Source organism: Anomaloglossus baeobatrachus, chromosome 3 (assembly GCF_048569485.1).
Source record: "Anomaloglossus baeobatrachus isolate aAnoBae1 chromosome 3, aAnoBae1.hap1, whole genome shotgun sequence".
In the NCBI taxonomy this organism is placed as follows: domain Eukaryota; kingdom Metazoa; phylum Chordata; class Amphibia; order Anura; family Aromobatidae; genus Anomaloglossus; species Anomaloglossus baeobatrachus.
This window is the reverse complement of record NC_134355.1, coordinates 315,450,714-315,474,553: the sequence shown is the minus strand read 5'-3', so window position 1 is coordinate 315,474,553 and position 23,840 is coordinate 315,450,714. Positions and strand designations below refer to the sequence as shown.

Here is a 23,840-nt window from a genome sequence, read left to right as displayed (position 1 = left end):
GTCCTTACAGATTCCTGTAGCCCTAGCAAATGGGCCCTAAGTAAGGATGGAGGGTATGAGCTCTTTGTCAATACCACAATCACTAAAGGAGGACACAAGGGAACAGTACAGGGGAAACACAACAGCTATTAAAGACAAACACTTATCTGAGCTCCAGTAACCACAGGAGTATGGAGCAACAGAACAACACGACTTCTCCACAGCTCAGTCAGGAACAAACTATAAATTGTACCCAAATATCCCCAGAGTGAAGTTTATAAAGGTAGTCAGTGGCTGGCAACAGAGAGGAAAAATGAGATTCTCAGGGTCCTAGAATTTGCACCTGCAGAAACAGGGAACTGTCAGATAACACGTGCTGCAAGTTGTTAAGGAACAGGAACATCGGCGTGGTGTTGTCAATGGTGGATGACAAGACACTGAGTTTGTGTCAGGCCAGAAGAAGCTTGATACATCCACTATGTTGCTTACCAAATTTTGTGGTCTGGAACATAAACATGTGTGGAAGCCAGAAGAGCGAGAGCAGATTCTGTCTTGGATGGCAGACAATGCCTCTTCACATTTCTCAAGCAACAACAAATCTTCCACAACCACACAGTCTACTGTGGATACACAGAAGGCTGGCCCATCCAATCCTCAACCTTGTCCTACCTCCTCCTTCCATCATCAGTCACAGGAGACATATGACCCCAATCTTGGCTACTCTGAGGATCTTTTTCTTACGTATCCTTTGGTTGGCTCTGGGCTCTCACCGTGCAGCATTGTAGAAGGATGTGAGGAGGCGGTGTGCGTTGATGCGCAAGTATTTGAGGACCTATGGCCAGAAGAAAGCCAGTTTGAGGAACCTTATTTACTGTCTCCAGAGGTGGAGGCTGATGATGATGAGACACAGTTGCCTTCAGGTCAGCCTACAATCTCAACTGGAAAGGAGGATGAGATCGAAGACGTGATGGTCAATGATGAGTCCATTGATTCGACCTGGACCGTTGAAATGCATAGCCAGCACAGCAACACAGAGGAAGATGGATATCCAGCACCAACACAGGCACCAAGGGGTAGTGGTTTGCCCAGAGTGAGAACTGGGTCAACTGTTCCGAAGAGCACCCCCACTGTGGCCCAAATCGGGGCAAGGGGGCATTCAGCCGTTGTCTGGAAGTTTTTTTCTGAAAGTCCTTCAGAGAAAAACATTGTACTCTCTAGCATCTACCATACCAGGTTGAGCACAGGCCAGGGCAAAGGCAACCTGAGCACCACCAGTATGCAGAATCACATGGCAGCCAAGCACCACAGTAGGTGGGCAGAACACTAGGGTACCAAATTTGTGTCTGCAGGTCAAACCACTGCCATTTTGCCTGTGCTATGTCCTTCACAACCTGCTGTCCAGGATGCAGGCGCTCATACATCCTGCCCACTAACTGTGATTACACAGAAACTGCAAACATCAATCCCATCCACTTTCTTGTCCCAGCAAAGCATCCAGTTGTCCATGTCTAAGAGCTTTGAAAGGAAGCGTAAATACCTAGCCACGCACCCATGGGCACAAAACCTAAACTCGCACATTGCCAAATTGAATGGAGATGTTGCCAATTAGGCTTGTGGGAACACAGTGTTTCTGTGATCTCTTGGCTGTGGCTGCCTCATGATACAAGGTTTCCAGCAGCCACTATTTTACCCGGTGTGCCCGGTGTGCCATCCCTAAATTACACAAGCACATGTTAAACAAACTCAACCATGATCTGACCAACATGTAGCTGGAAGGTTCCACCTAACAACAGACACGTGGACAAGCTGTTGTGGACAGGGACGATACATATCTGTCACAGCACACTGTGGAACCTGGGACAAAGTCACAAACTGGAACATCACACATCCTACCCACGCCAACAATAGCGGGCCTAACTACTATCACAGTTTCCGCTTCATCGTATGCCACTTCCTGTCTCCTCTCCTCCTCCTGTTCCGCATCCCCAGCTGATTTACCCTCCCCATCACTGACAAGCTGGGAGATGTGTAGCAGCACATCGGCAAAGTGGCAACACGCTCTGCTGAAGCTGATCTGTTTAGGTCACAAACCACACACTGTAGCAGAGCTGTGGCAAGGTATAACAGAACAAACCGATCAATGGCTTTCCCCGCTGCTCCTCCAACCTGGTCTGGTTGTCTGCGATAATGGGGGTAACCATAAATGGCTCACATGCTGAGCCTAGTTGTTCAGAAATTTCTGAAAAACATACCCTGACTTGCCGTGCCGACTAGAGAAGGTGAGCCGTATTATCGCCTATTTCCTCCATTCCTCTACCGCTTTTGCTAGTCTTACAGTGCTGCAAAAGCACTTGAATTTGCCAAGTCACCAACTCATGTGCGACCAATCCACGCAGTGGAATTCTACATGTCATAAGTTGGTGAGGATTAGTGAGCAGCAGAAGGCAGTAGCTGAATACCAGCTCCTACATGCCTGTCAGACTAAGAGTCAGCCACCACATATAACAACTGTTGAGTGGGTGTGGTTCGCTGACATTTGTATTTGTGAGGTTCTTGAGAACTTTAAGTACTGCACCAAGCTAGTGAGTGGTGATCAGGATATTATCAGCTTAACCATCCCACTGCTCTGTCTGTTGAAACAATCATTGCATAATCTCAAAAAGGAAGCTTTGAGCACCCAGCATGTGGCTATGGAGCCAGATTTCCGAATGGGTAATACTACCCAGCCCAGCTAATATTCTGAGGCAACATTAGGTGATGATGAGGAGAATGAGCAGGGAGAGGACTTGTTTTTCTGTGCTACCGAGGAAACTCCCAATGATAAACAGGGGACTCTCAACTCCAGCTTCAAGTCTGTCCAGCATAGATGGGCTGGGGAGAAGGAGGTGGAGGAGAAAGAGGAGGCGAGTGAACGTGAGGAGAGGATGGGTATTGTTCCTCCTGGTGGGGACACAGAACCTTTGCTTGTTTGCAGCTTGGCCCACATGGCACAGTTCATGTGTAAGTGTCTGTGGCAAGAACCTCGCGTGATACACATTTTATCCAACAACCTATACTGGTCTGCCCCCTCACAGTACAAGGAGAAATTTCCTTCTCTCTTTTTGGAGTCACCGAAGGGTTGCACAGTGGGATCCTTTAAGAGGGTCATTGTACATGAGTTCCTGACAACAGACAACGCTGGGGGCAGAGTTACTGGCTCTTTTCAACACCAAGAATTAATAGAGACACGAACACCAGGTCTAACAGAGGTCGGGGGAAAATGTTCACAAACTGTACTATTTTCAATAAACCAGCACATCAGCAAGGGCTATCTGTGCCTGTAACAATGCCAAGGAGTATTTTAGTGACCATACCTGCATCCTTTCTGATGCTTCAGTTGACTTTAATTATTGGGTGTCCAAGCTGAACACTTGGTCTGACCTCTTCTTATTCTTTGAGGTGCTGGCCTGCCCGGCTGCTAGTGTGATGTCAGAGTGTGTTTTAAGTTCTGCTGGGGCAAATCATCACAGATAGGCACACACGCCTCTCCACAGAAAATGCAGACAGGCTTACTCTGATTAAATTCAACAAGGACTGGATTTCTCCATAGTTTCTAATATCTCCAGATAAGAGCAAGGCAAACTAAATTCCCTTATAATGTTGGTTTTGACTACTGCTGTTAACATTCACCCTTTCCCATACAAAGCCATTTCCTTCCTGCATCAACCATGACTCAGGCCATAGGGCTAATGTTTGTAAACACTGTGCACATTGTGCAGTGGACAAACCAGTACAGTACTCCTACTCCAGCCTAACTACTGTTTGTCTTTGGAGGCCCTTGTGATGGTGACTCCCTGAGTCAACTATGACTCAGTCCATAGGGCTAATTTATTAAACAATATGCACATTGTGCAGTGGACAAACCAGGACAGTACTCCTACTCCAGCCTAACTACTATTTGTTCTTGGAGGCCTTTGTGATGGTGACTCCCTGCATCAACCATGACTCAGGGCTAATTTTTGTTAACAAAGCACATTGTGCACTGGTAGTCCTACCAAACTAATATTTGTCACTGGAGACCCTTGTCACGGGATGTCCCACATTGTGACTGAGATAGGGGATACATATTTGATAGCAATTTACAGTGACTGTTGATGAACAACTGATGGCCCTTTGAAAACTTGAATTGAGGGCCACAACTACTACACTAGTCTTACGTAGATAATGTTTGTCATGGGAGACCCTCTCCAAACTCAGGTTTACTGACTATTGCAGGTCATCTAAAAATGTAAATTTAGAGCTGCAGAATGACATGGTTGAGGAGGAGGTGGAGGAGGAGGGTAAATCCCACTGCCACAATGGGCAGATTGTAAACTGCTATTCCACTATCAGAGTCTCAATGAGGGGGAACCACCCAAATGTATAAGTAACAGCAGTCCCTCCTCATCATATGTTACTGGACCACTTGAGGCCCCTCAGGTCAAAGATCAATATACCAACAGGCACGTTCTAGCTGGTCTTGTAAAGTGCTGGGGAGTAGCTAACTAGAAATTATATATGACATAGGGACCTACAAAATGTATAAGTCAGTGCCCTCCCAATTGTAAAAGTAATCAAAGGATGCAAATCCTGTCTGGTGTTCTGCACAAGAGTTCCCTGATGTAGTGGGTGGAGGATCGTGTGATCCTAAGGGAATTTCGATCATCAGGAGTTGGCATATAATAGGGTTTTGCTGGCAGCACCTAGTGATCTATCCTAGTCTTTTGTGTCTTAGATAGCTGGGCCTCTCTTTGCTTAAGTCTGTTCTTAACAAACTGTGTATTGTTTGCTTCTTATATCATTGTCAATATATGTTGGGGGCTTTAACTATCTCTTTGGGGCTGCTCTGAGGCAAGTTAGGACTCCTTTCTTCATCTTTGAGGCTAGCTAGTTTCTTAAGCGGTGACGAGGCATCTAGGTAGAGTAGGCACGCTCCACCGCTATTTCTAGTTGTGAATATGTAGTCAGGGGGTTGGAGCCTGTTGGTATCCAACCACTCTTGTGCTCTATTTTTGGAGTTTACCTGTTTTTTTCTGCCTGGACTCTTGGGGTAGTAGTTCATAGTTCTTGGGTTGCCTCTATCCCTGGATAGGGAAGGAGTTTACCCTTGAATGGGGTATTTACAGGAATGTCAGTGGTCTCCTGATCATAACAGCGAGTATTACAATGTACTTGTTACCAGTATAGTGATTACGAATATTACGGTACTCGCTCATCTATAACTGTACATACTTTTCAGTAGGCCAACATTTCTGAGTTTAAAATAATTTTTTCAGTTGGTCTTATATAATATTCTAATTTTCTGTGATAACTTGTGGGTTTTCATTGGCTATAAAGCCATAATCCTCAAATTAACAGAAATAAACACTTGAAATAGATCACTGTGTTTTTAATGACTCTATATAATATATGCTTTTTCTCTTTTTGTAATGAATTACTGAAATAAATTAACTTTGAGGATATTCTAATTTATTGAAATGTACTTATATTATAGCAGCATATATTATCCTGCATATAACATGAAATGTCTATGAACATAGTATATTATTTACAGTATGGAGTACAGGACAAAATACGATGATTAGAGATTGACGAATAGTCAAGTATTTGGGTTTGGATTCTTCGTGCCCAATAATTTCTATTTTTCATGTAATCATATCGAATAAGAAACCTAATGCAAGTAAATGGGAAAGTCGACTAATTTTCCAAAGGATTATGGAAGTAAGTCTGGTAGGGCTGTAAAAATGCTGCAATGGATGTGCAGAAACTGAATGGGGACAGCAAGAGAAAGATGCCTGGATGTATTTCTGACTCACATTTGGATTTTGGGAATTCAGAAACCAGAGTATTCAGAGTATTACAGGGATTAAAGCAGGAGAATTACACTTACTGAGTTTCCCTGAGGTTGTGACACTGCTTCCTTTGTCCAATCATTAAAGTTCATGAATCTGCACTGCTTCCCCCATTCGCAAACTGTACCTATCAGGACTCATAGCTCTGCTCGTGTAAAACCACTGTGTTTATTTTTCTTCTGTCAGTCTCCTTCAGGGGTTAGATCATTAGGGAGGAGCCTATACTGTTCGGCCTCGTTCCGGGGGTCAAGTTGGTTTTTATTGGAGACGTTTCTCTTTGAACGCTGCCAGTAATAGTTCCTGCTTTGCAGTGTGAACTTCCTGGTTCCCATGAGTTTCTGATCTTGTCCCACTTCCAAGCACTCATTCGTCTAACTTTCATTCTTTCCCATCTCGTCTTACTTCCCAGTCTCCGTACCCGCTCTCCCTTGACCTCTATTCCGTCCAGTCTTTTCTTACTTCCCATGTCTCTGTACCCGCTCTCTACTTGTAATCCCCTCTCTGCTCCCTCCTCCATACTTGCTTGTTTGCTCGGCTTCTGACCCCGGTTTTTACTCTGACTTTGGCTCTGCTTCCCTCTGGCTCTTGACATGACCTCATGGCTTTCCAACCCTCTGCTCTCACCTGAATCTGGCTTTATGGGCCCTTTTCCACTTGCGTACCGCTACTGATGCAGGAGCATCAAAAGTGATATGCTAATGACCCTGTGCTGCAGGTGTCAGCCGAGGGTCATGCAGCTGTGATGCGTTCTTGCGATCGCATCACAGCTACGGAGAAGATGGAGGGAGCACTTTCTCCCATCTCCTCCGTTGTCTGTCTCTGCGTGCACTGCACTGTAGTTGCACAACATGTGAGTGCAGTGCGATTTTACACACACGTGAGCCGAGACTCGGTGCAAATCACAGCATGCTGCAAATGTACCAAGAGCCCGATTCGTGTGGAGAAAAAACGGGCTGTGGGCTTCAGGCAGAGACTGACTGAACCACTGCAATGAACGGTAAAGTCACTCAGTTTATCTGCAGTCATACCTGGAAGTTCAAACGGTCCACCACCTGTGACCGCAGGTAACTTGACCTCAGGTAATCTCATTAAATTCAAGTGAGGTAACTAAGTTTACAGCCCTGCATCTCCTAGAAGAAAATCATGTTTTTTTGCCAAGAGATGTAGATTTGGTGCTGAAATTTATACACAATATTCCTGCACCTAATCTGCATCTTTTGTGAAAAAATCGCATCAAAGCACGAATCTGTTTGATGCAATTTTTGCCAGCAGATGCAGATTTGGTGCAGGAATATGGTGTAAAAATTTCGGCAATTTTTTTTTATTAATTTATTTATTTATTTATACACCAATATACACACGCACACAGCGTCTGTGATTGAAAGCAGTCAGACACGCTGTCACACAGGGTGGAGGCGCTGTCTGCCTGCAACCAATCAGAGACGCTGTGATTTCTAGTGGGCGGGAAAGCAGTGCACATGTGTGACGCCCCTTGACTAGTCAGGGCGTCACAGGGTACTGCACTTCCTCCTCTTTGGTGCAGGACTCAATCCCTCATGTTTCTGGGTTTCCAACCTATGGCACTGCCTCCATCAGCATCCAAATCCCAATCACATCTCACACCACACCCTGTCAGGTACACCAGTGGGCTGCCTAGCTGGAGTAGGGCTGCCCACCTAGGGGTCAGGCAGACTAGTGGGAGGGAAGTAGAGAGAGAGTAGAGTTGGCCCTCCACAGACGAGGATTCTTTACTGTACGAGCAGTGAGACTATGGAACTCTCTGCCGCATGGTGTTGTAATGAGTGATTCACTACTAACATTTAAGCAGAGCCTGGATGCCTTTCTTGAAAAATATAATATTACCAGCTATGTATATTAGATTTTATGACAGAGTGTTGATCCAGGGAACTAGTCTGATTGCCGTATGTGGAGTCAGGAAGGAATTTTTTTCCCCATTGGAGCTTATTTGACACATTGGGTTTTTTTTGCCTTCCTCTGGATCAACATGTTAGGCTACGGGTTGAACTAGATGGACTTAGAGTCTCCCTTCAACCTTAAAAACTATAAAAACTATGAAGTGAGGAGCTGGGGAAGTGGTGGCTCCCTGTTTGTGGCAGGTTGGGTTGCAGATGGTAGCCTGTGCCCGGAGGAGTCGGAGACCCGGTCGCAGGGTATTGAGGCTGGGTGTCTAGATCCAGTCTTGGAGGACGGGAAGCATCTGAGCCTAATAGCTGGTCTGGGACTGAAAGCACGGCGGGGTATAGGACCCTAGGTCAGGGAGAAGCTACAGGCAACCCGGCAATTAACCTGTGGAGGATAGTAACTTTATGGACTGTCCCTAAGAAGCTCAGAGATCAGGGGTATTAGTGCATCGAGGGGGATAGGGCTTTAAAACCCACTCAGCCCACAGAAATCCCAAGTGTGAGCCCTAGAGAGCGAAGCTCCACTACCAACAAGTAGGGAGCGGGGCCCGGACAGCTTAAAGCCAACGGGCCACCAGAACACTTCTAATTTGTGCACGGAGGCAGGCTCTGGATCACCCGGCAGTACCAGAGGGGATGGATACCCGGACGAGCTCCCCCAAGAGGGCAGCGGCACCCAGAGACTTGGTTTACCTTGTTGTCAGAGTCTGCTTTGCGGTCGCACCATCACCAACACTGCCTGAGTGAGTACGTGGTCTTCCCCTGCTCCCAACCAGCACTGCGCTCCCTAGACCTCCATCATCCAAAGTCCTGGGGCCTACCCTACCCATGGAGGGAACGTCATCTGGCTGCCCCACTCCATCTTTCCCCGGGTACTCCCATCAGCAACGGCGGTACTCCCCTTACTGTGAACCACGGGTGGCTTCACAAACTCTAAATCCCCTGTAAATATCCCCCTTTCCATTTGAAGTGGCCGCAAGACACTGGGTCTGGAGACCTTTGAGCCACAGCACACCCCGGATCCGAGTGGTTCGACCACTGCAGGGGTGGCACACCTCAAATTTCTGGCTTCATGAACAGGATTCGGACTGGGCCCACTAACCTGGGTGACGTGCGCCTTTAAAATCCAAGCTGCAGAGTCAAAATCCCGTTCCTGCCATTTTCCGCCATCTTTGGCACAAAAACGCCATCTTTCTGATCAAAAGATAGTGAAGCTGAAGCTCCGCCCCTCGTCCTGAGAGCATGGATGGAACTGGAAATTCCCAATGTTCCCCCATGTGAGAGTGATTGGCTGACGAAAACCAAGGGGGCGTGATGGGATGTAGTAGCGGAAGTGGAGCAGGGACGCCAGGACGTTCCTCGACAACGCAGAGGCTAGATGGCGGCAGCAAGGGACTGGTTACCGGAGCGTGCTGCTCCTGGGACAACGACCTGGATAGAGCAAGAGACCGAGCAGCTCTGCAGGAGGATGCGGATGCAGTTTCTGTACATCCTGGATCATTGGAGGGAAGAGATGAGGAGTCTGGCTGTGGCGGTGCAGGCCCGTGAGATGGATGTCCCACAAGAGATGCGGGTAAGCAGCTACCCAGTCCCGGTTGACCCGGCCTACCCGGCTGCCCCCGACTATCTCAAGCATCCAGCCACCATCACCCTCGCGATCGGCGGATGCCAAGCTGCTACCCCCAATACTGGCAGCGGAACCTCCAGTCCCTGTCTATGCACTGAAGGCTGCAACCCCTCTGGCCTTATCACCAGACCAGGCCGTGACACAGTTCGTCCCAGCACCGGCCCGACCAGACCCGGCTGCATCACCGGGCCTGTACCCCGATACGGAGCACCCGGACTCTGCAACCCCGGCTGCGGACCAGTCGGATTTTGTACCCATCACAGCAGAGGCGGAGCCTGAAGAGATGTCGCCTCCGTCGCCATGCGGCATCTTGGCAGCTGCCGGGGCCGCAGCAGTTCATTCGCAACCAGTACCTGTAGAGGTGAAGCTCGACATCAGCACCCATGATTGGGAAAGGCATTGGTGACGGCTGATGCGGTTGAATGCAGAAGTGCTTGCTCGAGAGCGGCGCAGGAAGAAGACCACCGCTCACCATAACAGAGAAGAGGTGCATGCAATTAAGGGCGGCATCAAACGCTACGATATATCGGATTCCGTGACGCACATCCAGCATCGTTAGAGATATCGTAGCGTGTGACAGCTACGAATGACTGTGAACGAGCAAAAAAACTCACCTTATCATTGCTCGTTGACACGTCATTCATTTCCATAAGGTCGTTCCTCCTTCTGCGCGCCGGTTGTTCATCGTTCCCGTGGCAGCACACATCGCTCCGCGTGACACCCCGGGAACGACGAACACAGCTTACCTGCGTCCCGCCGGCAATGCAGAAGGATTCTATTGGGCAGCCACTGTGTGACATCGCTGTGACGCCAAACGTCCCTCCCCCTTCAGGAAGAGGATGTTTGCCGCCCACAGCGAGGTCGTTCGGGAGGTATGTGTGGCGGGGGTAAACAACTTTGTGCGCCACGGGCAACAAATTGCCCGTGACGCACAAACGAGAGGGGCGGGTGCGATCGCTCATGCGATCGCACGATATATCGTCCCCTGTGACGCCAGCCTAAGGGTGCTGCTTGGGTTCGAGGCCTGCCGTACCATGGCCCGGTGCAGCGTTATACCGCAGGGGGAAAGTTGATGTTGATGTACCGCCCCGGGGCTCGGCCGGCTGCCGAGCCGCTCGGGTCCGTGCTCGTCGGTGGGTGGCTCCAGCTCCTCCCGGACCTGGGGGTCACATTGCTCTGAAAGGGAGTTGGCGCTACGTGTAGGGATTTCGGTGGGGACGGTTCACGGCCGAGGCCGTGGAGCTTAAAAGTGTAAGTTTGTGACGCCACCCACGGGTTGTGGTGAATGTGGACACCACCGCTGCCGTTAACTAGGCTCCCGGGGACGGTGTTTTTCAGCCTGGGGTTGACCCCTCCGTGGGCAGGGGGTGATGGTCCCGGGGCCCGGTGGTTGTGAGGTGCGGGCAAGATTGTGTGGTGCGGTGCGCGGCCCGAGGGCACTGTTGTACTCACTGTACGGAGTCTCTGGTGAACCAAAAAGGATGGTGGTCGGTGCCCGCAGCCGGCTGCGCTTTGCCCCTTTCTCAGGTTGGTGGTTCCTGCCTTTCTCCTGCACCTCTTTGTAGAACTTGACTGCCTATGCTTCAGCAACGGTAGTCCGCTCCCCGGCTTGATGTGTGTCGGGGAACCCGTTTGCCCGCAGGCACTGGCCCGTGGGATCTCTCTGCCTGTGCGGTGGCTTTCTATCCCCCTCGGTGGGGTGTTGCTGTCTTTTGGGTCTTGGGACAGGAAAGGACCTAAGGTCCAGACCTCAATCAGTAAATTCGACGTGGTCCAGTGGCTTCTGGACCTCGGTCTGGGTCTGAGTACTGCTCCTGGTGCTCCGGTTTCCAGTTGGCTCCCCGGTTCGGTTCCGGTGGGCCACTACCCTGTCCCGATCCCTTACGGTTCCACCAGCCATCTTCCCGGCTCCTGCAGGCGGCAACCACCGTCTGCCTCCATGCCATGGTACCAGGGCTACGACCCCAGCACCGGTCAGTGTTGTCGCTGCAGACCTGACGCCACAGGCCTACTGCACTTGAACTCCACTCAAAACTCACTTAAAACTGACTTCTGTTTCCTGTCTCAGGCTTTCTGGACTCTTAGGTGGGTGTGGCCAACTGCCTGGCTCCACCCCCTGGTGTGACCATTGAACACTGAGAGAGGTGACAAGGGTTTTGTAGGTTGACTGCTGTCACCTTATTAGGGGCTGGTGTTTGTACAGGGGGTCTACCTGTGACTACCTGGCTAGTCCAGGGCGCCACATTGACCATCCCCGATTGTCTACTGTAGTGATGGTAGCAGAACCTGGTTACTTTAAAAGAAAAAGTTTTAAAGTTAAAAGTTTAAGTTTCTATACTACTAATGTTGAAAATGTGATTGACTGCTAATGTTGAAATCATACCAAATTACCCGAGTACTTTAACCTGATTAATGTTTGCATTCAGTGATATAGCGGGCACACTTGTTCTCATACATTTCAACATCACCAAGCATCTATACACATATTCTCGTCACTACCTCCACTTTAATGGTTCCCATCTTTACTAGTCTCACTTGCTTCTCCACAACCCAGCGTAGCACATCAGAGTTCATAAAGTCACTTTCTCCTCTAGCTGTACCACTTCTTCACCTTCTTAAAGGGAAAGTGCCAATAAGGCTGAGCTGAGCTGTAAGCTCCTGCCTGCGGGACTCCCTTCATTCTACATTCTGCTCCATTCTGTAACAGGACCCGGCTCACTCCATCACTTTAGTTCTCCGGTCGGAGCTTTGACCTAACTCCCTTTAAACACTCTCTTGGTCAGCTTTCTCTCTCTCTTATCTCAGCATGTCATTATCCTCTTCTCTCTCTTCAGGAACACCCAAATCATACGGCTTTGCATACTACTCAGACCTAAGGTCTGTTTCTGTCACACATCAGGTCCTATCTGCCTCCCCTACAGGAAACAGTCACCATACCTGCACTCTAGCTCCACCCCTTGTGGGCTAGTCCCATCACTTAAATCTATCTTACCCTACCCACTGTCTGTTGCTGGGCAGTATGCAGCTTTCTCACAGTACAGTGTAAAATCTTACATTACCTTACAACACAATTCACATTATCCACCACAGTTCAGTTTACACTTTATAGCAGAAATATTGGTGTCTTCAAGGTGAAATTGGGACATGTCTACCATCTTACACATAGTGTGCACTGTCAATATTCTCACTTTGCCGGCTGCGAGACCAAGAGGTCATGTAGCCACAAGTATGTGTGGCACCCCTGAGGCGTCAGTCGCCACAGGGTACTGCACCTGACTTAAAGTGCAGTGCTTCACCCGGATCCAGAGGAAGTCGGTACCGATTCCACTTACAAATCTTATACACACAACCAGGTTGCCCTCCCCACTGGGGACCGGGCTAGGGTCGGGTTTTTAAGGCAGTCACCAAACATGGGGAGCAGCCACCCACTAGTGACAGGGACCCGGGGGAGGAGCAGCCACCAGGGGGAGTCAGGAGCCAACACAACAGTTAGAGAGTTCTCCAGCAGGAGAGGAAGGGAGGAGTCGGGTTTCACCAGTGGCTCTGTTGGGACGCAGGAGTGAATACGGTCACAGAGGGGAGAGCTTCATTGCTTCCTCGGGACCGGCGCAGTGCAGAGTGCAAAATCCTAGGGTGGATTATACTTCAGGCATACCTCATAACTGTCCTGGATTCTGCGGGACAGCCACGTTTTTTTCAGGTCTGTCCCGCAGCCCCGCGGCTCACAGCTGATGTCCCAGCTCCTCCCCTTAGTGCAGTGAAAAAAATAAATTAAATTTTCATCGGCTCCGAATTATCAGGGCAGCTGGGACTCGAACCCATGAACTGTAAAGCTCATTGTCCCATAGACAGCAGCTCTACCCCTGAGCCACTGCCTGAATTGGAAAGTATAGGAAGATTGGATGATAGAGGGATAGATGATAGAGGGATGGAAGGATGATAGAGGGATGGATGATAGATGGATGGATGGATGATAGAGGGATGGATGGATGATAGAGGGATGGATGACAGAGGGATGGATGACAGAGTGATGGATGACAGAGGGATGGATGATAGAGGGATGGATGGATGATAGAGGGATGGATGATAGAGGGATGGATGATAGAGGGATGGATGGATGATAGAGGGATGTATGACAGAGGGGTGGATGATAGAGGGATGGATGGATGATAGAGGGATAGATGATAGAGGGATGGATGGATGACAGAGGGATGGATGACAGAGGGATGGATGATAGAGAGATGGATGATAGAGGGATGGATGGATGATAGAGGGATGGATGGATGATAGAGGGATGGATGAATGATAGAGAGATGGATGGATGATAGAGGGATGGATGGATGATAGAGGGATGGATGACAGAGGGATGGATGACAGAGGGATGGATGATAGAGGGATGGATGATAGAGGGATGGATGGATGATAGAGGGATGGATGATAGAGGGATGAATGATAGAGGGATGGATGACAGAGGGATGGATGATAGAGGGATGGATGGATGATAGAGGGATAGATGATAAAGGGATGGATGGATGACAGAGGGATGGATGACAGAGGGATGGATGATAGAGGGATGGATGACAGAGGGATGGATGGATGATAGAGGGATGGATGATAGAGGGATGGATGAATGATAGAGAGATGGATGGATGATAGAGAGATGTATTATAGAGGGATGGATGGATGATAAAGGGATGGATGGATGATAGAGGGATGGATGATAGAGGGATATATAGATACATGATAGATAATAGATACATACATGATAGATAAATAGATAGATAGAGGGATAGATACATGATAGATATATAATAGATAGATAGATAGATAATAGATAGATAGAGGGATAGATAATGGATAGATAGATAGATAGATGACAGATAATAGATAGATAGATAGATAGATAGATAGATGATAGATAATAGATAGATAGATAATGGATATATAGATAGATAATAGATAGATTGATAGATAGATAGATAATGGATAGATAGATAATAGATAGATAATAGATAGATAGAGGGATAGATAAATACTGCATCTCTTTGTAGGTGAAGGAAAGAGTCAGATTCATTTCTTCCCATAAAACTACTATAAAGAAATGAGGACAAAAGATAGAAATACAATGTTTCTTTTTATGTTCTCCACCTTGGATTCAAACCGCAACTTTCAAACATGTCCAGCAGCCCTCCTAGCTTTCTACCTGATCTAAGCTGTTGAGCCACTGGGAATCAATGATGTCAGAGGGAGGATTTTACATATATGGACCTACAATGAAGCCTCTGATTACATAGCAGATTACACAGGACACAGCTCCATTGTAGAGAGCAGCGTCTCTATCTCCTGTATTCTAGAGGGAGATGAAAAGTGGTTTTTTTTTTCTTCTAATAAAATTACTAAAAATAATAAAAAAAATAGAATAATGTAATTTTATTACACTTTTTTATAAAATAATAAACATCACAAATCAGCAAATAACATGGACATATTTGGTGTCCCTGTAATCGTAACGACCCAAACAATGCAGCGATCAGATTAAATATAGGGATTGGTATTTGTCAGAAAAAAATGGCGCAATTTATTATTTTTCTTTATTAAAACCCATAAAAAAATGTAATAAAAATGTATCACTGAGGCCGTGTTCACACAGAGCGTAAATGCTGCATTTTTTCTGCAGGTGTCCGCACCATGAGTGCATTAACATTCTTCTCTGATTATTGCGTGTCTGCGGTATTTTTTGAGCATTGTCCCCTTATTTGATACATGTTTGGTGCAGATGTGAATACTGAAGATTATAAAGAAAAAAACCCACCAAAACCGCAGAGTTTAGCGGCATCTTTAGACACCGAGGACTGATATTTCATTACGTCTTATCCACTTTGCTTGGACATTTAGTCCGTGTTCACATGTAGTATAAGACCGCACTTTGCTTTTTACCTGCTTTTTACCTGCTTTTTCAACTGCAGCGTTTAATGCCAAAATGGATGTGTTCTGCTTTTCAAGCTTAGTCTATGGGGATTTGGGTTTCTTGACCGCACTATGCAGTTCAAAATGCTGCCTTTTTGTGGCAGAAATTTGGGCTAAAACTCTGCTTTGCAGTTCAAAACTCAAATGGCAAAAACAATTGACATTTGTTTTTTAATTATTTCATGAAATAAGTGAAATAATTAAAAAAAACGGGCTTTCCTATATTTTTGTTTCCAGCCGGGTACAAATAGGCAGCTGGGGGTTGGGGGCAGCCCGTAGCTGCCTGCTGTACCTGGCTAGCATACAAATATATGGTGAAGCCGAAATAATTTTTTGGGGGGGCAAAAAGTCCTGCATACAGTCCTGGATGGAGTATGCTGAGCCTTGTAGTTCTGCAGCTGCTGTTTGTCTGTATGGAGGAGAGCAGACAGCAGCTGCAGAACGGCAAGGCTCAGCATGCTCCATTCACTAGTGTATGCAGGAGAGCAGACAGCAGCTGCAGAACTACAAGGCTCAGCATACTCCATCCAGGACTGTATGCAGGAGTTTTTTGCCCACCAAAAAAATGATGTGGGCTTCGCCATGTTTTTGTATGCTAGCCAGGTACAGCAGGCAGCTATGGGCTGCCCCCAACACCCAGCTGCCTATTTGTACCCGGCTGGGACCCAAAAATATAGGGAAGCCCATTTTTTTTAATTATTTCACTTATTTCATGAAATAATTAAAAAACAAATGACATGGGCTTCGCCATATATTTGTATCCAGCCAGGTTCAACTAGGCAGCTGGGGATTGGAATCCGCAGCACAGGTTAGCCCGAGGTTTCTGGGCGCCTCTGCTGCGAATTGAAGTCCGCAGCCGCCCCAGAAAATGGCACTTTCATAGAAGCGCCATCATCTGGCGCTGTATCCAACTCTTCCAACAGCCCTGGTGACGGTAGCTTGCTGGGTAATAATGGGTTTATACTGGTTTTGTTTTACTAGCTAGTATTAAGCCAGAGATTCTTAATGTCAGGCAAATTTGACACTGCCATTAAGAATCTCCAATAAAGGGTTAAAAAAAGACACCACACAGAGAAAAAATACTTTAATAGAAATAAATACACAGACACATTAGAGACTCCATGTTCATTACTCCCTCTTATCCTCCACGATCCGGCTCTTCTGTCTTCTTTCTCCTTTAAAACATGCAGCTCTGCTACATCAGACAGCACTGCATGGGGGAAGACGCTATTCCCCATGCAGTGTTTTTACTCCGTGAGTGAGAAGGAGCTGCTGGCAGCCTGTAAGCGGTAACGTCACCACTGACAGGCTATAGTAACGGTGATCTCCGTTATTGACCGGCTGTGGCAGCCGGTTTATAACGGAACAGGGAAGCAGACCGGGAACCCGACCGTGTGCCAGAGCATGTCGCCGATACACGGGGATGTGTCGGGGGCGTGGGCCAGCTTCCCCATCCCGGGGGCTGCACGGGGAGATCACGCCCGGATCCGGTGCCTTCTCCTCGGTGGCTCGAGTGGGGCCGGACCCGGAGCTCTAGCAGCGCTCCTCACCCACAAGTGAAAAGAGGATTTGGAATGGATAGTGTTCGTGATGCCACCCACGGGTTGTGGTGATGGTGGGCACCACCGCTGCTGGTGACGGGGTTCCCGGAAGCGATGGCAGGGAGGAGCTAGGTGTTGACCCCTCCGTGGGTAGGGGCTGTTGGTCCTGGGGTCTGGTGGCTGTCTGGATTCCCGTAGGATGGGGGGGCTCAAAGGGTGCAGGGTCGCGGTGCAGCGCGGCGTGGTGCCGGATGGCACTGGTGTACTCACTCAGACACAGATGGACAGAGTCTCTGGTACACCAAACGGCTGGATGGACGGGGCCCGCAGCCGGCTGCAGTGTTTCCCTGGATGGGTTGATGGTGGCTGTCGTTTCCCTGCACCTGTATTTGTATGTTGACTCCAATGCCTGGGCACCGGTAGTCCGCTCCCCGACGTATATGTGCCGGAGGAGCCCCTTTGTCCGCAGACGCTGGGCCTTTGGATTTTTGGCCCTTGGCTGTGGCGCTTATCCAAACTGGTTGGGCTGTCTTCAATTGGGACTTGGTTGGGAATGAACGCATGAGGTCCAGACTGCAATCATAGAATTTGACTAGAGGTTGTCTTTAACCCCTTCACGACCGGCCGATTTTTCGCTTTCTGTTTTTTTTTTGCGCCATTCTTTTTCTAAGAGACGTAACTTTTTTTATTTTTCAGTCAATATGGTCATGTGAGGGCTCATTTTTTGCAGAACAAGCTGTACTTTTAAATGAAACCCTCAGTTTTACCATATAGTGTACTGGAAAACGGCAAAAAAATTCCACATGCAGAAAAATTGCAAAAAAAGTGCAATAGCACTATGGTTTTTAAGATATTTTATTCACTATATGGTAAAACTGATGTGTGGGTGTGATGCCTCAGGTCAGTGCGAGTTCGTAGACACCAAACATGTATAGGTTTACTTTTATATAAGGGGTTAAAAAAAATCGGAAAGTTTGTCCGAAAAAAGTGGCGCACGTTTTACGCCATATTCCGTGACCCGTAGCGTTCTCATTTTTTGGGATCTATGGCTCAGTGACGGCTTATTTTTTGCGTCTCGAGCTGACGTTTTTAACGGTACCATTTTTGCACAGATGCTACGTTTTGATCGCCTCTTATTGCATTTTGCGCAAAAGTTGTGGCGACAAAAAAACGTCGTTTTGGCGTTTGGAATTTTTTTGACGTTACACTGTATACTGATCAGATTAATTGATTTTATATTTTGATAGATCGGGCGTTTCTGAACGCGTCGATACCAAATGTGTGTATATTTTTTATTTTTTTAACCCTTTAATTTTCAATGGGGCGAATGGGGGGTGATTTGAACTTTTAGGTTTTTTTGTTTTTTTTTTAATTTTTTAAAACTTTTTTTTAATCTTTTTTTTTTTATTTTACTAGTCCCCCTAGGGGGCTATTGCGATCAGCAATCTGATCGCTCTGCAGTATCTGCTGATCACAGCTACAAGGCTGTAAACAGCAGATACGCTCTCTTTCTCTTTTGCTGTGCCGCTGGCACAGCGAAAGTGAAAGCAAGTCAGGTGTAGTACAGGAGTCATCACATGACCCTGTGCTACCATGACAACTATCGGGAGTCACGTGATCGCATCACGTGACTTCCGGTATCGGGCGGTAATTAAAATTTTACTGCGATCGCGCTTATAATGGCGCTGTCACATATTGACAGCGCCATATAAGGGGTTAAACGGCATGAGCAGATAACGATTCTGCTCGTGCCTAGCAGGCACACATCTCAGCTGTGAAAATCAGCTGAGATGTGTGCCGATCGCAGCATGATGCTGCCGGCAGACCGCGGGCAGTAAGGTTATGACCGCAGGGACGTAATTTTACGGCCCGCGGTCGTGAAGGGGTTAAGCCTAGTCGGGGTCTGAGTACCCTGCTTGGTGCTTGGCTCCAATCGGCTCCCCGGTTCGTTACCGGCGGGCCACCACCCGACCCCGGTTCTACGGTTCCGCTGACCTTCGCCAACTCCTGCAGACGGCCACCACCGTCTGCCGACCTTGCTGGAAGTGCCCGGGCTCTGACCCAGACACACACAGTTCTCACTCTTCACTCCTGCCCAGGAACTGGACTCTTTGACCACCACTGGACTAACTGACTATGTTTCTCCCGCCTCCAGGCTGTGAACTCCTCGGTGGGTGGGACCAACCGCCTGGCTCCGCCCCACCTGGTGTGGACATCAACCCTGGAGGGTGGCAACAAGGATTTAATGTTTGACTGGTGTGACCTGTCCAGGGAAGGGGGTGTATGATGTTGTGTAGTGACCTGTGACCCCTGGGGTCCAGGGTGTCACAGATGCACAAACGATCACCGCGTACTGAAGAGATGCACTGACAGGTCTTACATGACGCGTCATAGTCATATGACCAGTCTGTAGCCAATGAGATAAATAACAGACACGTGACTGGTCACATGACTATTTTGACATCACAGAAGGTCCTGTCAGTGCTGGTTACCGGGAGGACGCAGCAATCATCGGAAGGAATAGCGACATGAGACAGAGTGCAGGACGGATCACGGGGACCGGTAAGTGTTATGTCAATGTTTATTAACTGTATGTGCACATTTATAATGTGTTTTTATGTGTTTGTGATTGCCTCCCATTGTTTTCAATGGGGTTCGAGAGGTTCGTCGAACGGCTCATCGAACAGGGCACCGTTCGACGAACCGAACCGAACTCTAACTCCAGGGGGGTGGCTCATCTCTACTTGCAGCGCGTGTGTCTCCTTTATAATCCTCATCAAGCACCACGACTATCCTCAGTGAGTACCCTGGTCCCCTGCACCCTGCTCTCCCTAATAACTACAAACACTCTGAGCCCGGGGCCTTCCCTACCTATGGAGGGACTTACGTCAGGCTGCTTAAGTCCATCCGCCCCAGTACTCCTTAGAGCAGCGGCGGTACTCCCATTACCGCAACCCACAGGTGGGGTCACAAACATATCCCCTGTAAATACCACCTTTCACAGATCATAGTGTCTGCCAACCTGAGTCCGGGCCCCTCGAGCCACCATGATCCCGGATTCAAGCAGCCCAACCAACACCAGGGCAGTACAATACCAGCAAAACATAAAAACTATAAAACGCTGTAATTACACTGATCCACAGAATAAATCGATCTTATCACTAATATTGTAAGGTGGCCTGCACAAAAATACAAATTAGAACTATTTTTGTACTGTTGTGTATTAGAGCATTCTACCTCTTAAATATCAGAATAAAACTCGGTTCACATTTATCCTGAGCTCTCTTGCCCCAAGTGTCTGAAAACCGTTCCAGACAATCTTGTCAAAGTGCCCATGACACAGAAAAGTTTTTGAACTTTGCAAACTTCCATGATCTCAGAAGGGGGACATCCGGGCCCCAGTGCCCCAAAACATCATCAAAGCATCAGACTGATTTTTGTGCTTTTATCCCTGATGTGCATAGATCTTTCAGGGGAACCTACCTTGATTTGACCGCCAGTTCCAGACATTTTGGCGGATTTGGGGTTGCAATACGGGAAAATGGCCAGATGTTTTCTCCAAAGGAGCAAAAAAACTGATGAACTAGAATAAGGTCAAATCCAGGTACTTTTTTGCCTTGGTCTGGTTTAAATCAGACATTGGCTGGCTATGTGGCAATGCCAATTCCTAAAGTGCTGGTGTAACACCCCTGTAGCATGGTCGTTACAGGGTATTGTATAATATCCTTTTCCCGGGCAGAAGGAGGTAAGGCTGCTTTCACACATCTTGTTTTTGCAGTGTGGCTCAATCCGGCTCAAAAACATATGCAACGGATGCGGCGAAAAAAAACGGATCCGTTGCATACGTTTTTCCATGCGGCCCGTCCGTTTTTTGACGGATGCGGCTTGATACTGAGCATGTGCAGTAGAAAAAAACGGTACAATGCGTTTTTTTCGCCGCACAAAAAAACGTGCCAGGCAACGTTCCATCCGGCCACCGCATGAGCTAAATATGCTGCATCCGGCAAAAAACGGACGCAACGCAAGGCTATGCGGCACAATACGGCACTAATGCAAGGGGGACGTAGTTGTACGGGCTTGGCCGTATTCAGTTCATGACGCCACCCATGGTGAGTAGTGTAATGCGGGCTTTACACGCTACGATATATCTAACGAGATGCTTCACATTCCCTACAGTGGTACACACACTGGCCACCCACCCATCCATGGAGGCAACTGAGCAGTGGTGAGTTTCATCCAACCCAAGCGCAGAAAAAAGCGGTCCAACGTTCTGCACAGGCAAACGGAGGAGCGCTACCACTCAACCTCCAAGCAGCTCCATGGGCTGCGATCAGGGTCCGTCATCTGAATCGCTCCACGTGGAGAAGCAATCTGATCTTCTCAAATGGTGGCCTTTCCAAGGTTGCAGTGAAAAGCGGTGGAGGTTGGCATTTCCACTCTGGCATCAGGCTATCCTTTATTTCCCAGGTCTGATCCAAGCCCCTACATTACAGGGGGATGACGGAGGCACGGAAGGGTGCAGGTAATGATGGAGCAGGGGGCATCCCCCCTATGCCCCCGGGGTGCCTCCAGAAGCCCATGCTCTTTCTCGTTCCTGCTCCCTTCCGCGGCCCCCCTGAACAAAAGGATAGCCTTTCTGCCTCCTACCAGTTCTGCTGCTCCCCCCAACCTTGCTCCTCCTCACTCTGAGAGCCGTCTCTCCTTTTCTCGCCGCTTTCCCAACCTCTAAGCATGCTCCCTGACTGTTGTGTTGACAGGCTACCTGATTTGTCCTGCTAGTATTATATGCTTGTCTTAAAGATTAAGCCATGCACGAGTAAGTACACACGGACGGTACAGTGAAACTGTGGATAGTTCATTAAGTAATACAAATTTAAAATAATAATAATAATAATAATAATTTATAAACAGAATTAATGTATTTCTCTTTGTTCAGCCCTCCACAACAGGATGGCCCCTTGGGATAATTAATTGCCTTCCACCGACATAATGTATAGAGATGTAGCAGAGCTCAGTTGCCATGACACTATAACCATATCTGCTTTCCTCATTAGTTATCCATAAGGCTGCAGGTAACTTACCATAAGTCTGCAGGTGATTTACAATAGTACTGTAGGTAATTTACCATAAGACCGCAGGTGATTTACTATATTGCATAATACATCCCCAGGATTAAATGACAAGGTCAGCTCTGCTACATCAGACCAAACACAATATGATTCCTGTGACTCCAACTGTAATCTTATCAGAGCCAGTCTTAGAAGAGCAGTGCAGAACAGAGCCACGTAAGGGTGTGTGCCCACGATCGGTGTGTCCTGCGTTTTCGACGCAGCATGCTTCAGCTGCATCCAAAGCGCTGCATTGTACAGTACAATACAATTTGTTTTCAAATGCATCCAACATACATGTAATATGGCTATGAATCCTCCCATAAGTTTGGTAGCCTCCTGTTTACCTACCCTGCTCCTCCCTGCTTACCTTCCCTGCTCTTCTGTGCTCAGCTGCTGTCTGTATATCTGTAACTTTCTTTATCCAATTTATAACTACAGTCCCCATCATTTTATTCCCTCCCTTCTGTGCTCATCTACCTGTTAAGCAGCGATCCTGCCCAATACGGAGCACTCTACACTGTCCACCTCCCTCCTGCTGTTCCATCTCCTCCTCCTACTCACCTGCATCACAGCAGAAATAATCTGTGAAGTTCTACTGTTTCTACACCAGGAACTGCCACACTGTGCCCTGCAGTCACAGTGTATGTGTATACAGTACCTTGTGAAAGTATTCACCCCCTTGGCATTTTTCGGGTTTTGTTACCTCGAATCCTAAAATTTCATTTTTTTTAAAGTGCTTATATTAGTTCTTGTAAAGAACATGCCTATGATTGAACATTTGGTTTTCGATTTATGGTGAAGCAAACAACAAATAGAACAAAATAACTGAAAACTTCAGTGTGCATAACTATTCACCCCCCTAAAATCAGTTATTTGTAGAGCCTTCTTGTTGCTGCAATTACAACTGCAAGTTGCTTTAAATAAGTCTCTGAGCTTTCCACATCTTCCCACTAGGATTTTTGGCCATTCCTTAGGGCACTACTACTACAGCTCCTTCAAGTAAGACGTCTTTGTGAAATATGTGTCCCAGTTTGTGCATTGCGTGTTGCTCGTTGTAATGCAGCATTAGATGTTCTATGTGATTCAGTTACTTCATTCAGTTCTCTTGCTCTGGCTGCCCTCTGTCGGGCTGTATCAGCAGTTCTTCGACAATTTCGTTCGTCTTTCATTAAGACGCAGGTTAGGCATCCGTATGCGATTCGATTCTCTATGTGCAGCAGCGCGATCAATTTGATCCATCTTTGCAATGCTGCCTCAGTGTTGCCTCACAATGTTGCCTCACAGTGTTGCCTCAGCAACATGTTGCCTCACACTGTTGCCTCAGTGTTGTCTTAGGGCGGCGTTACACAGGACGATATATCGTACGATCGCATGAGCGATCGCACCCGCCCCCGTCGTTTGTGCGTCATGGGCAATTTGTTGCCCGTGGCGCACAAAGTCGGTAACCCCGTCACACGTACTTACCTACCGAACAACGTCGCTGTGGGCGGCGAACATCCTCTTCCTGAAGGGGAAGGGACGTCACACAGCGGCCGCCCAATAGAAGCGGAGGGGCGGAGATGAGCGGGACGTAACATGCCGACCACCTCCTTCTTTCCGCATTGCCGGCGGGATGCAGGTAAGCTGTGTTCGTTGTTCCTGGGGTGTCACACGATATATCGTGCGATCTCATGAGCGATCACACCCGCCCCCGTCATTAGTGCATCATGGGCAATTTGTTGCCCATGGCGCACAAAGTCGGTAACCCCCTGTCACATGTACTTACCTCCCGAACGACCTCGTTGTGGGTGGCGAACATCCTCTTCCTGAAGGGGGAGGGACGT

At 47.9% G+C, this 23,840-nt stretch overlaps 1 protein-coding gene across 1 annotated transcript in view; it reads right to left on the bottom strand.

Annotated features, from left to right (window-relative positions):
* Positions 1-22,427, bottom strand: part of LOC142296417 (amine sulfotransferase-like) — a 186,587-nt gene extending 164,160 nt beyond the window's left edge. Inside the window, exon 1 of the mRNA XM_075340031.1 lies at positions 22,385-22,427. The gene's annotated coding sequence lies outside the window, so the exon portion shown is untranslated. The remainder of the gene's footprint in view (positions 1-22,384) is intronic.
* Positions 22,428-23,840: the final 1,413 nt, after the last annotated feature.